Here is a 16,516-nt window from a genome sequence, read left to right on the forward strand (position 1 = left end):
AAGTTTTACTTGTATTTTCACTTAAAGAAAACATATGTTAAAAAAATAGGACCTACATGTTAAATTATAATTTTCAACATTATTATGCAAAATCTCAGTGCGGTGGTAGGTATATTCATGTCCTTAAAGCTCCTGTATGTTGTAATTGAGGTTGCATACCACACTTAAGTGAAATTATATACATGTGTAAAATTATGCTTATAAAACATGCTTATAAAACAATTTTCAAACATCCAAGAACATGTAAAATATGTACTGCAGATATTTGTACATATTATATGTAATCATTAAAATATATGCATTCATTTATTATTGAAAATTTTGACTTAGACTTTACTACAGAAAATAATTTTTTTATTACCTCCCTTTATTAACATAAAAATTAAATGTTAAATTCAGTATTATCTTTATAAATAATGCTTTTTGGAATTTACAAAATTGATAAATCTTAATTTGAGCATCATATTTATGATATAAAACCATAAAAAATTTGTGTTACAGGATCTTTAATCATTAGACGCCCTTAAAATTAACTCAAAATATACAATATACCCAAATCTCCCTCTTACACTCTTGCACATTGTCACATGGACATCAAGACTCATAGAAAAAAAAAAACATACTAAACAGAAACTTGCTTCATTTAATCCTCTAAAATTTCTCAAAACAAATATTTTTGGTGCAGTTTTACATTAACACTAAAAAATAAATTATATGCAGGTTAATTTGATTTGTATACATCAAGAGAGCCCAGGGGCCTTAGTACAGTGCTGACATTTTAGATGTAAAACAATTTGTTTATACATTCTTGTACTTGTATATGTAGTTTTTTAGGCCATTTTGAATGTAAAACATTGTTTGTACATACTTTATGTAAGTTTTAATCACATGAAAAAATATAAGAGCTTATGCAAATGCTGTAGCGACAAAATCTACAATTTACATACAACAAATGAACGAGAATTATTTCCTTTCACATCAAATGTCCATAAATATCCATTCAAGTTTAGAGTTTCCCAGTAAAGTGTGTATATTGCATAATGGTAGGAATTACAGCTTGTAAAGTCACACTTTATCAATGCTCCCTTTATTGTATTATATCTTACACAATTATATCCATTATCCACTTTTGACCACCATTTTTATATACATGTACATAATAATTGTACTAATAATTATATAAACCTTAATTTTAATCCCTCAAAAAAAAGCGCTTCAATATTTTTTTTTCCCACTGTACATCACTTCAGAGACCAAAATAATTCACCAACACTTACGTCCTATGAGAAAGAAAAAACTTGGACATGCAAAGTTACTGGGTTAAGAGTCAGCCATTGTAATTAACGATTATAATTCATGGCATTATAACTAATCAAACTTTGATACTCTTTGATATACTTGTTATTAATAAAACTCTGGCAAAAAAAAAAAAAAAAATCGTAAATATAAACACATATGCATCTGTATAAAAAAATTCTCAACAAGACATTCAATATACCTGCTTTAAATCCATTTTGATCCTGAGTGTACAATTGTTACTGTTACAATAAAATTTAATCTCTGCATGTGTACAACATGTGTACAACATCCACTATATCAAGACACATTCAACTTAAGATTCTTACACAGGATCCGCACTCTTTTCCTGTAACATAATCATACATGTGTATCAAACCGTTTGTCTCTTTTCCTATTTAAATATACATTTAGTTTAGTAAATATTTATTAATTCCCTTTCTAAACTTGTATTTCTATAGCACGGACGTGTAACATCCAAGCATACACTCCCTCAGTAACAATTTCAGACGTTATATTGTAATATTTCCCGTTCTCCGGTTTTCCGTAATAAAAACAAGATCAATATTTATTCCCGATTGTCTGTTGAGTTTTTATTAATCCGTATCGCTGGCTCTATTATCTTTACTGCTTATTAAAGAAACTAATCGGTGGCCGTCTTTCGTAGAGGTTAACAAATAAAAGTCCAATCTTTTGAATATTTGGGACACGCACTGTTACGATTTTCAACGCAACCTTGTGTATTAGATTCTTTTACGCATTAAGCGAAGGTGTAGAATTAAGACTACATAAATGAAAACATATCAAAATGATCAACCATCTATGAAACGTAAATCCAATTCTCAATAGAAATTATCCGCATTTGGTTGTATACATCCAGCGGCTTAGACTCCGTAATAAAAACATTCCTAACTAAACACATTTACAAAACATACAATTAGACCCTTCCTATTCTTCCGATGGTTTTAAAATCGCTATCGTGATTCGAAACATTTAAGAAAATATTCTGTATGATTTGACGCATATTAGTGATCGTTAAAATTGATTTCCAAGAGACATTTAACCGTCTCAAAAAATGGAAAAGTAATGGCTATGCCCCTATAATTTTGCATTTATAAATTGAAAAAATGACATTACTTCAATACAGACTTTTATTATATTTGTGGAATAAAGAGCGGAAAACACATAATTATTAGATTGCAGAGTTCAGTACAACAGTGTTATAACTAAATGACAATAAAAGAAAAAGTTAGGCCATTGTGGAAACAAACCATCCTTTGATGTATAATACCGAAATTACTGCAAAATACAGATACAAAATAAATGTATTCTTTATCAATGAAAAGGCAAGTTTTATAAACATTGTTAATCTGAAGCAAACAAAACCAAAAAATTCTTGAAAAAGAAATATGATAAAAACACGTTGGTTATATTATTTTCCCTCAATATTATAAAATTGCATCTTTTTTTCTATTAAGATTTGTTTGTTGGGTTGATTTTAACATCCATTTAAACCCATGCTTTAAGTCCACCACAACATTTTATTACTTTCCTAGAAAACTATCTGATATTACTCTATACCGGTGGCAAAGGCCTTTTTTTGCATCAATGTCAGTGATTAAAATTTGGAGCTTATATTTGACCAACTAGTAACATTTGCTGGACAAACCGCAGCTACTGGTGTCATACAAGGAAACAATTGGTCATCACACACCAGCAGGTCTCAAACCCACAATACCTTGACTGAGAGGCTGATACCTTAACCATTAGGCTCTTGATAAATTGAGCCGCATCACGACAAAACCAACATAGTGTGTTTGCGACCAGCATGGATCCAGACCGTGACAAGGCTCAATTTATCAAGAGCCTGATCAGGATCCATGCTGTTCGCTATTAGTTTCTCTACTTGTAATAGGGTTTGTAAGCGAACAGCATGGATCCTGATAAGACTGCGCAGATGCATGCATGCAAACGCATTTTGTTGGTTTTGTCATGACGTGGCTCAATTAGATTATATAATTAATTAACATTGAATATAATAATTCTTCTTGGTTTAGTTTAATAACTGGTAAACTCCTGTTTGTTATTTTGTATCATATAATTAATAACACTGAATATCATTTGTCACCTTAGTGCAATAACTGGTTTAAACTCTTATTAAATTATTAAATTTAGAAGGACTTGACCAATGTTACTGCACTAAGGTGACAAATTGTGCATAATGTAAGAGTCTGCAAATACGAAATTAATTCACCACTTTATGTCTTGAACAACAGACTTACACCTTTGAACACTATTATTATTATTATTATGCTGTCTACATACAGTCATGTGATGAAATCCAATTATTGGAGAACAAACCAAGAAGAGCACTTTTCCCTTCATCAGACATTCAATTAATTAGAATATTCCTAAAATATCACCATAGTCAATGTCAAAATTGCCATAACCCATGTCAATTTTCAACCAAAGACTAATATAAACTAATAGCAAGGGGCAAATAGAGTTAATCAAATAGACCCAACTAAGTCACCATTGAATTCAAAACTGATGTCATAATAATGATCTACAAGTATGACTGAAGTTCATTTTTTTTCAGAATATAAATTTATAGAACTCCTTACCTTGAACCAATAGCATGTTGTACATAAACACCTAACATTATTTCCCAAGATGTCACTGCTTCGTAATGTCATATGCATATAGACCAGTCTCTATATATACTGTATTTTTACTTAAACCATTCAAATACATTCAATAAAATACAAACTTGGGTCATGTCCAAATTCTTCTCAATTGCAAACATATATACAGGTTTTTGTTCTCGTTCAATTTAAATTTAAATCCAAAAATGTAGTGAAAAGAAAAAAAAAATTAACATTCAAGAACAGAAAATGTACTCTTTTATATGACATTATATATATATTTTACTTAAAAGCAGGTTAGTATTTAATTCAATATACTTTGCATAAAATAAATGCATAATGGTTCCGGTGTCAAACCAGAATTCAATGGACCGTATTGTAAATATAATTAATACATTCACCGATTTTAAAATGTGGTGCAGTGAGCACTGATGTGCATAATAATTAAAATTCTGATCTAAATATTTCTTCAACTAAAAGCTCCCATTAAGTAAAGCAAGTAGATATAAAGTTAATGCTTGTAGACATATTCCTGAACTTGGCAAATGTTGAGCCCAGCCCCCACCCCCCCCCCCTCCCAAATCTACTGTGATAAATAAAACTAAGTAAATAAATTGGTAGTTAAAAAGGATGGCCAAGTTGTGGTGGTGGTGGCATTGATAGTTTTCACCATGACCACGGCAGTTAGCCACTTTGGATTCACCAGAGCAAAGTTGACAACCACATCATTTCTGGACAGACTGTAACCAGAGACTTTTACCTTTGTATAAGTTTGAACTGAAAATGGTACCCACTACTATCCTATCTTAAGTTGTACAGTCATGCACCAGATGAAGCTGTAACTTTGTACCCAAAGATCACATGGAAGAAACATTTGCTGAGATCATGACAACATCTATTGCTATAGTATTATTGTATAAAATCGGGCCAGTCTGCCTTTGCCTCTTTGACAATAAGGGCAAACTATTATCAAAACATTAGCAGATTTAAAATTTGACCTTTTCATTTGTGATAATATAGGAGATATAAATGATTAAGTCTGGTACAAGCTAAAGGCAGCATTAAAAGGTGGTATAATTACTGAGATAATTTCATAATTACAGCAACATTTACTTGGTAAGAGATCAAGGAAAACTTCACTTATAATTCTGTTGAATTATTGAGATAATGACACTTTTTTCTCCACGTTTTATTTATGTAGATTGACTCTGTTACACAGACAAGAGTCATGAAATATTCATCTAGAAGTGTTTCACACACCCTAACTTCTCCTGACAAGCTACAATAACTGAATTACAACTTATATAACGCCAAGTATTATCATGCAAAGGAGCCAACAATGGAAGAGATCTGCATATTTATAGCTTGATGAAATACTGTCATATCTCAATGAATGTAACAGTAAACCTTATGTCTGTTGAGACTACATAATTGAGCCGTGTCACGACAAAACCAACAAAGTGCGTTTGCGACCAGCATGGATCCAGACCATCTGATCAGGATCCATGCTGTTCGCTTACAAACCCTATTAAAAGTAGAGAAACTGATAGCGAACAGCATGGATCCTGATCGAAGCAGATGCGCAGGCCTGTCTGGATCCATGCTGGTCGCAAACGCATTACGTTGGTTTTGTCGTGACACAGCTCATATTGTCTTATATTTAAGCACTCTGACAACAGACATGATAATCTAAGAAGACACTTTACAAAGAAAGGAGGAAAATTCAATTACTGTGTCCCAAAATTAATGGGATCTGTTATGATTTCATGGACAACTATTTATAGCCTTGATGTGGGCAAATTGGCAGTAATATTGTCTTGTCCAATATACTGACCAAGGCTTGACAGCATTATCTGTGCATTATATAAAGTGACTGACACCTAAACTAAACTTTTCGCAAAAAAAAACAACTTCACTGACAAACTCCATAGTAGTTAATTTAGCATTATACGACAGGATCATTACAGAAACTTAAATTGCCATATAAACCATATAAAGTGTGACAGTAGAACAGTGAGAATGACAAGGACAAATGTGTATACCCCAGACCCCACTTTAGTAGTCTAGGGGACATTAAAATTGAATTGTGACTATATTAACCCATAGCATGCTAAATATTTTAATTTTGATTTGTCTATCTTTCGACCTGGACAAAACCATTTAGCATTCTGAAGGAAATTTCTGTAAATTTTTCTACAGACTCAGAATAGCAAACACTGAAGACATTTGGTCAGACTGCACAGATGTGCCGACTAAGTCTAGGTCTGCACTGGTTGCAATATTTTGGCCCCAGAGAAGGGAAACGATTTTAGGTTTGTGATGATTACAATTATTTTACAAAACTCGATTTCTAGTTTATAACAGTAATAAATCTCACAGTCTCAAAATAAAACAATGATAGTTTCTATACTATACCAGCTAGCTTGCTAAACCAATATAAAATTGTCATGGAAATACAGCAAACTAAAGAATTACAAATACCACACTTTAATGGCCTGACCAGCTGTTTACCTATTTCCTGTTACCAAGCAGTCATTTATTCTTCTATAACAATAATTGTGACTTCTGAGCTAGAAAAGGTGATATTATAAGCGCAAAATAATCATTAACCAACCTTTTAAATCCTGACTGACATACAAATCCAGATTCAATGGCTGCAAGTGATTTGGTTTACGTGGTTATAATCAAAACACTGCATCAAAGTTATAATTAAAACACTGCATCGATGTTATAATTAAAACACTGCATCGATGTTATAATTGAAACACTGCAATTCGAAGTAAATCGTGACATTACAGTTTTTTGTCTAATCTATCCCTAACGTATAGCCAAACTCATTCAAAGCACATTTGTCAGGTAAGCCACACCTTACAATTAAAATTACAATATTCCAAATCAGCACAAGAAATGATCACTTTTAAAGAAGCATTTTACACAAACGATATTATCATATATATATATACATGGTTTTACATGTGTGAGTAGCTACAACTTATACAGACATGTTCACATCACCATATTTCTATATTGATCGATAAGTTGTGAGCCGGTGAAGATTCAGCTACTGCTTTTACTTAATTTGTTCATACAATATTGTTAATGGTGAACTCTGAGAATTGCCAATATACAAGCGAGTTGCAATTGTGAGGAGGAAAAAAACAACAACAGTGTAATATTGTCAATGTGTGAACTCTTTAAATCATGAATCATACATTCACAGTTAAAATGTGACATGGTTTCTTGTACATTAAGTGTGTGCAAAGGATATAAATATCATTACTACTGTATAGCTAATAACTTAATTTCTAATTGTAAATAAAACTTAATATAATTGACAAAATGCACTTAAGAAGTAAATACTTGCTTATTTATATACACCATTTAAGTTCTGAGTATTGAATGACAAAAGTCTTAATTTCTTTTTCTTTTTATTGAAGAGAATTTCTGAGAATATTCTGTATATTTTAATTTCATTCCATGGAGCGTATTGATTTGCCGAAAGAGCGTGTAAGAAAAATATTGTTTATAGTTGAAATTTTAAGTGACAAAATGCATTTCAGATGTAATTTGTTTACTTTATATCACATTACTTTCATTAAAATTCCTTCCTTTTTTTCACAGAGAATTTACATATATTTCTTTAGATATTCCGGAACATGTACCTTTTTGTTAATTCATGATACACTGATGAATATGTATCTATGAGGGTTTTAATAATGCAACACTCATTCATTTTAAAGAGAAGCACCTGAGACCACTTCCTTTATTGATGCCTGTACAGCCAATGTTTTTTGGGTTGGTTTTTTTTCTATTCTATTTTACATAAAATTATACTTACAAAATGCTTGTTTTCTAAACTATGCTGATAAATTAGCATTAAAATAAAGCTCTAGGACTTAAAGTGCAGGCAATAAAAATGTTACAAGCAGACAATTGCATGCTTTATGGTGTTTAAAGTATGCATAAAAAGACTATAAAAGTAACATTTATGGGACATGGTTGTTAATCAAAATATACAACCATTGTCTTTCACTTTCAAAAGATTTTTTTTTATATTTTTATATAAATCACATCCAAAAATTATTTGGCAAGATACTTCAGTTCTCAAAAGCTATTTAATAGCCTTTCTTTAACATAAAAAAAGTCATTACTTTTTAATGGTTGTAGATAATTGACACAAGGTAAAGAGAAATTTGTATACATTGTAAATATTTTTAAAAGAATACAATTTGAAGATAAAAATAATGTAGATTTTAATTTACCTTTAGTTATAGTATTTAGCTATGTCCAGATTGTCACAAAGTGTGTTGTTAACTCCAAATAATCTTTAGTTATATCTACAAAAGAGAAATAAAACACCATTAGAGTATGCTTATATTATACTTAATATAATTCTTTTCACAAAAAAATTAAATAATTGCATTAATATTTTATTCAAATCATTAAATTTATCTTTTACCTATTTATAGAGAAGCAAAAAATATCCAGATATTGAATGTTTGGTAACAGCAATACTAAATGGCTTTTAATTTATCTGCAAAGTGTTCTTAAATCACAAAGATCCACTTCAAAGCCACCACTGAATTCTTAAACCCACAAAACACTTCAAAGGACTTTAACCAACAATGGCATAAAATAACAGTGGGTAATCTATTTATAAACTATTAAAATACCATGTGACAAAAATAAATATTTATCACACTTGATTGGTTAGTTTAAAATGCCAATCATCTGTCAATTTACACCTGACATTCCAATATAATTACATGTAATAGACACCAATTAAGATAGGCTTTACTCATTTACTTGTGCCATATTGTTAACCAATCAGGTGAGAAATCTATATGTTATAATAGATTTTCTTTACAAAAATTATGATTTAATTAAAAGGTGTGAAAAGGCATGGCAATGATGGACAGACTTCTTGTCTCATAGTTTATTTCAATTTCATCAATGAAGAGTTGATTTCATACATGTGACTTCAATTCAACTCGTATGTCAGAAAGCAATGTAAGAAATAGAAAATCTTACAGCTGTTTGTATATACAATTTATTATCATTGCCTTATTATTAGGAATTTGTTCTTAATCTTCATTATAATCTTTAAATGTATGTACAAAATAACTTTAGCAAGACAAAATCATTTCAAGGTTGACACAATATAACTACATAAAACATTATACAATAATAATACTTTTAATAATAATAATATATAATAATTATACATTATGTATAAAGTATTACACATTTGATAATGAATTGTACAATATTAACATCTAAACATTACACATAAACAAAATTAATTATTACAACATTTATCATTTTTCTTATTCTTTAATTAAAATATAAATTTAAAAATTCCATTTTACAAACAGCTAGCTAGTTCAAACAGGAGACTGAGAAATTCAAAATCTGTTAAGTTCATATCTTATTTATTTCAGTTTGATTATGATGAAAAGCTGTAAGCTTATTAAAACATTCTCAAATTTGTTTCATTTAAAAACTTAACATCAACTTCATGTATTTACTGTTTAAAATTGTATCGTAAATACATCTATCACTATCATGCTTTGCTTTGCAGAATTTGTTGACTTTTCTAAAGAATGCGTTCACTGGACAACTTTAACCACATGACTTTCTAAAATTCTGACCCATAATCCATCATTACAATAAATAATAAAAGTATCTGCTGGGTAAATTAAATTTTTTCTGTTACAACAATATGAAGAAAATATTGGTGTACAAACCTATTATAACTATTGTAAATCTACCTATAAAATCTTTAAGTAACTTTCAATGACTTCATGCATGATTATACACAATTCTCACGACACAGACTAAAATTTGTTCCAATTGTTTAATACACCACAATGACCAGAGATGAACTTTAAAGTGTGATTATTACCACCATTAAAGGAGGACAGTTGTTAAAATGAACATCACCCAGGGTGACACTGGCCTTAGCCGTACAGGACAGTGATGTTATTAAAGCTAGACAGTCAATATACTGCTCAACTAAAATACTGTTACAGTAGCAACTTTATTCTTGAAACATTTCCTTGTATAAATATCTCACAAGTTACAACATCAATGCAGTCTAACAACTTTAAGTACACACATTTCAAAATAAACCATTATGAAAGTTATAGATCAACATGCAAAAAAACACCCCCAAAAACATTAAGGTAACTGTTTCAAAATAGGTGCTTTCTACAAGAAAACTGCAAAATCCGTAACACTCGTCTATAATCTCTCCCATTTATGATACACTGAGAAAACAATTCAAATTCAATTGAGAGGCTTCAAATTCAATTGAGAGGCTCAGAAATGTGTGTTTTTTTTTATTCATTTGATATCATAATGCATAAAATAAAGAAAATAAAAAGAATCATCTTGTTTCTCATATTTCTCCCCCTTTTCTTTGATGTTTAATTATGCAGAGCATTATTGTACCTCTTTAAGGAAATCTATATTATTTAAAAGAAGAGTCTAAATTTTCTCTTCCTTTTAAGTTTTTAACAGTCCTGATTGTTTAAGTTACAGACTACAAGTTATAACACTTGACCTGCTAAATTCGTGTATTGGACTTACCTCCCTTTGAATTTGAAACAAGTCCATTTTGAAAAAAATCAAGAACAAAACTGAGCTACCAACAGTGTTAAGAGCCTGGTCACAGACTGCACTGATGTTCAGGCCGCTGGACTGTTTCAATAATAGTGGCATTAGGGCTAATTACCATTGGCTCATGTAGGCTATCTTGGATTAATTAAAGTATCTTCTGATAGTGATCATTACAACACATTAAATTAATATGATAATCTTTAAGCTTTATTACTAATCTATTTTAATTTTGTTAACTGTTTTACAGGCAGTTCTGAATTACTGAACAAGCAAGTTTTTTTGAGTTTGTCTGGTCAAACCAGCTGATTACGTTTACACCTCTCAGCTTTCCTGGTGGAATTCAGGCATGTGTTGGCCTATATATACAGTCTTCAACAAATGACACTCTTTATGCAAGCTTCATTATAAGCAGTCCCTCACATGAAAGAATCCATAGTCCTGAACGGGATTCAAACACACAGTTGTGAAAGGCTTAGTAAACTGTACCAACTGGAGTGTTTAACGGACACTGTCTAAGAAATATGAAATTGAGTCTCATGCATCTAAGACACTGCCTGCTGAGCAGCAAAGGAACAAAAATACCCAAAAGACAAGATAACTTTTTTTGTCAAGTGTAGATTTCACAGGTATTTAATGGGTTCACATATTTGAATCACAATAAACATTTTACAAATTGAAGACAGGCTGTGTATATATAAGATGAAGTGTCATACAAGAGAATAAAGATGGGAAAATGTAAGTTGAAACTTTGGTCAAATGTCACAATCATGTTATTGTTCATGGCCAAGTCACAACAGCTTTTGTTAATCTAGAGGGCCAAAATTTTCATACTGCAGCCAGTTTCATATGTACATGTAATTATACCCCAGTCTAGAACCCTTAAACCTAACAAAAAAACAAGTCTGACTCGTAACCTGCTGTGGCCTTTGTCATCTGGGTATACAATCACACCAGCTAGCCTATCCCTGCAGTCTGACCAGGCTCTATTACTACTGAACACTCACTTTTAGTTTCTAAATTCCGCACTTAAAACAAAAATTTGTTACTTTCAAATTCAGTTTCAATGCCTGAAAGGATTTTACTATCTTGACAAAATGCATGTAAATACTGTTTATCTATACAATTAACAAAAACATATCTGGAAAATCAAACATATTAAATCTAACCTTGCTACAACATAGCAAAATTAAATACTTAACCAAAATTCCTATCCATCTAGTCATATTAACCCTCCAATCAAAATCTGTCAGCCTTCCAAAATCCTGGTCCATTTTGAACTCATAAACCACAAATATTTTAACTTAGGTACATTTCTGATTGATTTCTGTGATAATTATGTTGACACCTATTCAATTTATATCATAAAAAAATCTTACAAAAAAATAAATTATCTTCCATTATTATTGAATAGAATATACAATTCCTTGTGTTGTTTATCAGGAGATACATGTCAGTGTAACAGATAGGAACAATGCACAGTGGCAAATGAAGGTAGCCTGAAAATCTAGATAAACAATGCTATGAGGTAGGAGGCTATCATGAAATCTTGATGCAGTGCTGATAATTAGCTGATAACATGGCCGATAACATGGCTGATAATATAAAGATTACATTACTGTCAACAGAGTTAGTAAGATAGGAATTTCCTGTGGCAATCTATGCTAGTAGATCACACATCATTCTACATTCAATTAAGAAATCAATTATGTGCAAACGTTACAGGACTTAAATAATAAACTAAGCTATTCAAGTGCAACAGTTTAGTTAAGTTAAAAGTGAAGCCTGTTTGATCTTAACTATAATATTATACACATGATAGAATAGATCTACATTGTAACTAGACAGTATGAGAGAAGGGCAATGCCAATTCAATGTTGAGCATAAAACAAAAAAAGATACAAGGTATTAGGTTCTTGAATCATAGTCTTTAGTAAAATTCAAATTAAAATTCAAAAGTTTATTGTATAATTAGCCCACCAGCCCATACACATATAACAGAATACATAACATATTACAGTCATTTATTTTTTTGTTTGTTCAATGATTGGGTTTTACGTCACACAGACACAGTATAGGTCATATGGCAACGCTCCAGCTTTACTGGTAGAGGAAGACCTCACGTGCTCTTCTGTGCATTATTTCAGACACAAACGGGCACCTGAGTAGAACCACCGAAGTTCTGTAAGCTAGCTGGATAGCTTCCTCACATGAAAGAATCTCAAGTCCTTGTAGGGATTCGAATCCACAGCGGTGAGAGGCAAGTGGTTTGAATTACAGTCATTTACATTTAGTATGTCACAGCATTCCTAAGAATCTGACCAGGTTTTGTACTCCCATATTAGAAGCTGTCAATAACCAGAGAGAACACAATCAAAACAACATCCACAGTCTTGAGATAATCTTTACACATTAAATAATATTTCTTTATCTTTTATTTCATATTCTAAACAATTCTTTAGTTTTCAAACTATTACACACTTTCAAAACATTCTCACCACATGTGAAGAAAAGTAAAAAAATTTGATCTATTTGAAAGATAATTAATAAATTTGAACAATTTGTATATAAAGATATCGGCTATAGATATAACACACTTGTACCTGCCAAAATTCTATAAATCTAATAAGAAAGTAAGCTTTATAAGAATATGGTATTCATATGAATAAGGTATTCAGTCACATTTCGAACAGAAGAGGTTTTGAAAAGCATAAATGCATTCTTAAATGCATACACTATAATTACATCACAAGGAAGTTTGGGGTGAAACTTCTCATATCCCTAACACTGATTTTGAAACTTAAATTGAACACAAAAACAAATATTTTATTAGGAGCAAGTACTTTACTGAATCAGCTGTCACAAAAACAAAAGTCTTTCATTTAATTTGTCACAAAAACACAATTATTCTAATAAAATTGTCACAAAATGAAACCCTTCTTAAGAATTAGTCACATGGGTGAAAGATAAAAACATCTTGTGAATGTGGTAGGGCAGAAAATGAAATTTGTCACAAAAGAAACACAAGTTTTCTTGCAAATGTGTCACAGAAACAAAATTAAGCCTTTTTTCAAGAATTTGTCACAAAAACAAAAGGCCTCTCGATAATTTGTCACAAAAACAAATGTTTCCCTTCAGCTCACTATTTTCTTTTAATTGGGTTTTACGTCACACTGACACAATTTATAGGTCATACAGCAATGTTCCAACTTTACTGGTGGAGGAAGACCTCAGATGCCCTTATGTGCATTATTTCAGGCACAAATGGGCGCCCGAGTAGAAACCACCGACATTCCATAAGCTAGCTGGATAGCTTCCTCACATGAAAGAATCCAAAGTCCCTGTTGGGATTTGAACCCACAGCAGGAAGGGGCAAGTGATTTGAAGTCAACGACCTTAGCCACTTGGCTCACTTATTCATATCAATAATTCTAAATCATATAAAGCAAATGCTTTGCCTAATCTAAGCCTAATCTAAATGAGATATTTAGGTTAAACAGAAAGGCACAGTGCTTTAAATAAATGGCCAGATTTCTACTATAACTGATTGTAAGACTACACTTGTAAGTGAAGTGTTTATATGATAAGAGATAGAAGTGGCTACAATTCCTGTGCATATTGCCACTCTCAGTTTTATGATGTTTTATAGTTCCTCTTACAATTATCTAATACAGAGAATTGATCTCAAGTAGAACTGTCACTTTGATCTTTTATAATCAAGCCAACATTCAAACAGGTGTGATCATGTATAGTACAGGCAGATTGGAAACCTCCCCACTGAGACTGTTCCAAATACCCAACCACAATTATAATTCACAATATCTATAGCAATATTCCATATTTGGTGTTTTTTCTTTTTAAGTTTCAATTCACACCCAATTAGACAAGTAAGATTGGAATCAAGGCTTAATTACCTTGTCATTTCTTTTAGACAACCTGGATTTTTCCCTGCCCATCATCTCTAGTTGGTTTGATTGTTCTTCTGGTTTTTTATGCCAATTTTTACATATTTTTGGTCAAATATCTGCAAGCATCAAACAAGCTCTCCTGTATAACTAAATAACAGGCAATTTACCTATTTCTCCACAATTGACCCTTTCTCTACAAGTCACCACATACTCTCCGAATGTGATTGAACCTGGAGTATCTCCTGGATTAAATATCAGATACTATCCCTTATGACATAAGCAGATGGACAAAACATTATCCAAAACTTGTGATTTATTGCAAAGGTACCATTCATTTCTCAACTATATTTGTATTAAATGAAATTTAAAAAGCAAAAATAATTAAGCATGCCAGCAATTAAAGAAGTGCAAAAAGAGAGAAAAATTATTAAAAAACCTTGGTGGTCGATCCTCAATTTATAAACATCCGTGAAATATCAACTATATCATACAAGAAAAATCACATCTAAAAATATTTTTTTTTTTTCACACTAACCTTTCACCTCAAATGAGCATGCAGATATATCAATGAATTAAAGAATTACACAACTGTGTTAAAAATTCCTTGTATATAAAAATTTAAGAATTGAATCTAAATACCGAATAGCTGTCGAAGAGTTTATTTAGGATTCTGACCATCCTGTTAACTGCCCACACTAGAAGTGTTTAGCTGTACAATTTTTTCTACAATGACCTTTATTGATTTGTCTATTGTAGCCATTCCTGATTCATGTATTTATTAATATCAAATGAAGCTTTTGCTGTTAATCAGATAATATATCAGGGAAGTCTTGTTATTAATATTCAGGTGACTAAACAATTGTGTCATTAACAAGTGAGTGTAAAAGAGTAAGTACAGGGGTTGGTGGTGTTGGTAGTTTTCAATCAGGAACACAGCAGTAAGCCACATTGAATTTACCAGAGCACAGTTCAGCCACCTCATTGTTCCTGGGCAGGCTGTCAGAACAGAGTACCAGAACTTTGAAGTTGCCTTCTCTTTCGCAAGGAACTGTAACTTCTATACATTTCAGTGCAGAGGTTACGAGAGCCAATGACCATAAAAATGATTTCATGATCAATCACAATGAAAGTGACCGGCACTGTCCGGGAATCAAACCTCGGTTGCCCCTTTCAATCCATTATGCTAACCAGATGGTCTTTGAGTAAGTACAGAACATAACATTTTAGCCTTTTATTTTATCCAACAATTAAGGTTAAACAGCAGCAGTGGTGGCCTAGTGGTTAAGATATCTGCCTCTTCACCCAGGGATCATGGGTCCTCAGACAGTCCCTACAGTACTAATAAATTGCAAGAAGCTAGTGTCAAAACATTAGAAAAGATAATTAAAGCATAATTTAACACAAGCAGAAAAAAAACAACCATTCCCTTAGAATTGTTCTTTTCCAACCTCAAAACTATCTCTATATAAGTACCCTACTCTTATGTAGATTCAATAAACTTTCCATTAAATCTCCAGTATTTACAGACAATTTGCTTACCTATAAGTGGACTGCTTAGGGACGTAGACAATGACAATCTATATCCCCAGACAGTTGCCCAATTAGAGGCTATTATATAGTAAATGTGCTGTAACATTTCAAACAACACACTCAATCTCCCAAAGGCCTCCAGCAATGCTATATTAGGGTGAAATAACCACATTGATTTTGTCCTGACAAAGCTGCCACAATTACTTTTCTGACCATTAGTTCATTATACTTAGCTAGAGATCATTAATATGTCCTGTTTGTTCTGGTAAGGTCAGTCTGAAATTGGCTTACTAGGAAAATATTATGGCTGTAGGAGTGAAAAAGGACAAGATTCAACCTTAAGTCAGAGTAATAATATTATTGATTAATTAACTTAATGCCTGGAAGAAGAATAAAATTAGCTTAACCTTTCCATTGTGAGGGATTACATGAAGCTTTCAATATATGAAGACTTTAAAGTGGGCAATAATATTCTTCCAGCAATAATAATATCAAAACAAATACATAATAACAGAATCA

The 16,516-nt window shown here is 31.6% G+C and overlaps 1 protein-coding gene across 7 annotated transcripts in view; it reads right to left on the reverse strand.

The window, feature by feature from the left end:
• LOC132748127 (D-glucuronyl C5-epimerase-like) overlaps window positions 1-16,516 on the reverse strand; it is a 78,650-nt gene that overhangs the window by 14,977 nt on the left and 47,157 nt on the right. For 4 of the 7 annotated variants that reach the window (XM_060737669.1, XM_060737670.1, XM_060737671.1 and 1 more), the window contains one exon: window positions 8,204-8,278. The gene's annotated coding sequence lies outside the window, so the exon portion shown is untranslated. Of the gene's footprint in view, window positions 1-1,498; window positions 2,160-3,920; window positions 4,029-8,203; window positions 8,279-11,761; window positions 11,916-16,516 lie in introns of those variants that run through there. The other 3 variants (XM_060737673.1, XM_060737675.1, XM_060737674.1) reach the window with 3 other exon arrangements.

Source organism: Ruditapes philippinarum, unplaced genomic scaffold (genome assembly GCF_026571515.1).
Source record: "Ruditapes philippinarum isolate M1 unplaced genomic scaffold, ASM2657151v2 ctg3276_1_1_1_1, whole genome shotgun sequence".
NCBI classification, from domain to species: domain Eukaryota; kingdom Metazoa; phylum Mollusca; class Bivalvia; order Venerida; family Veneridae; genus Ruditapes; species Ruditapes philippinarum.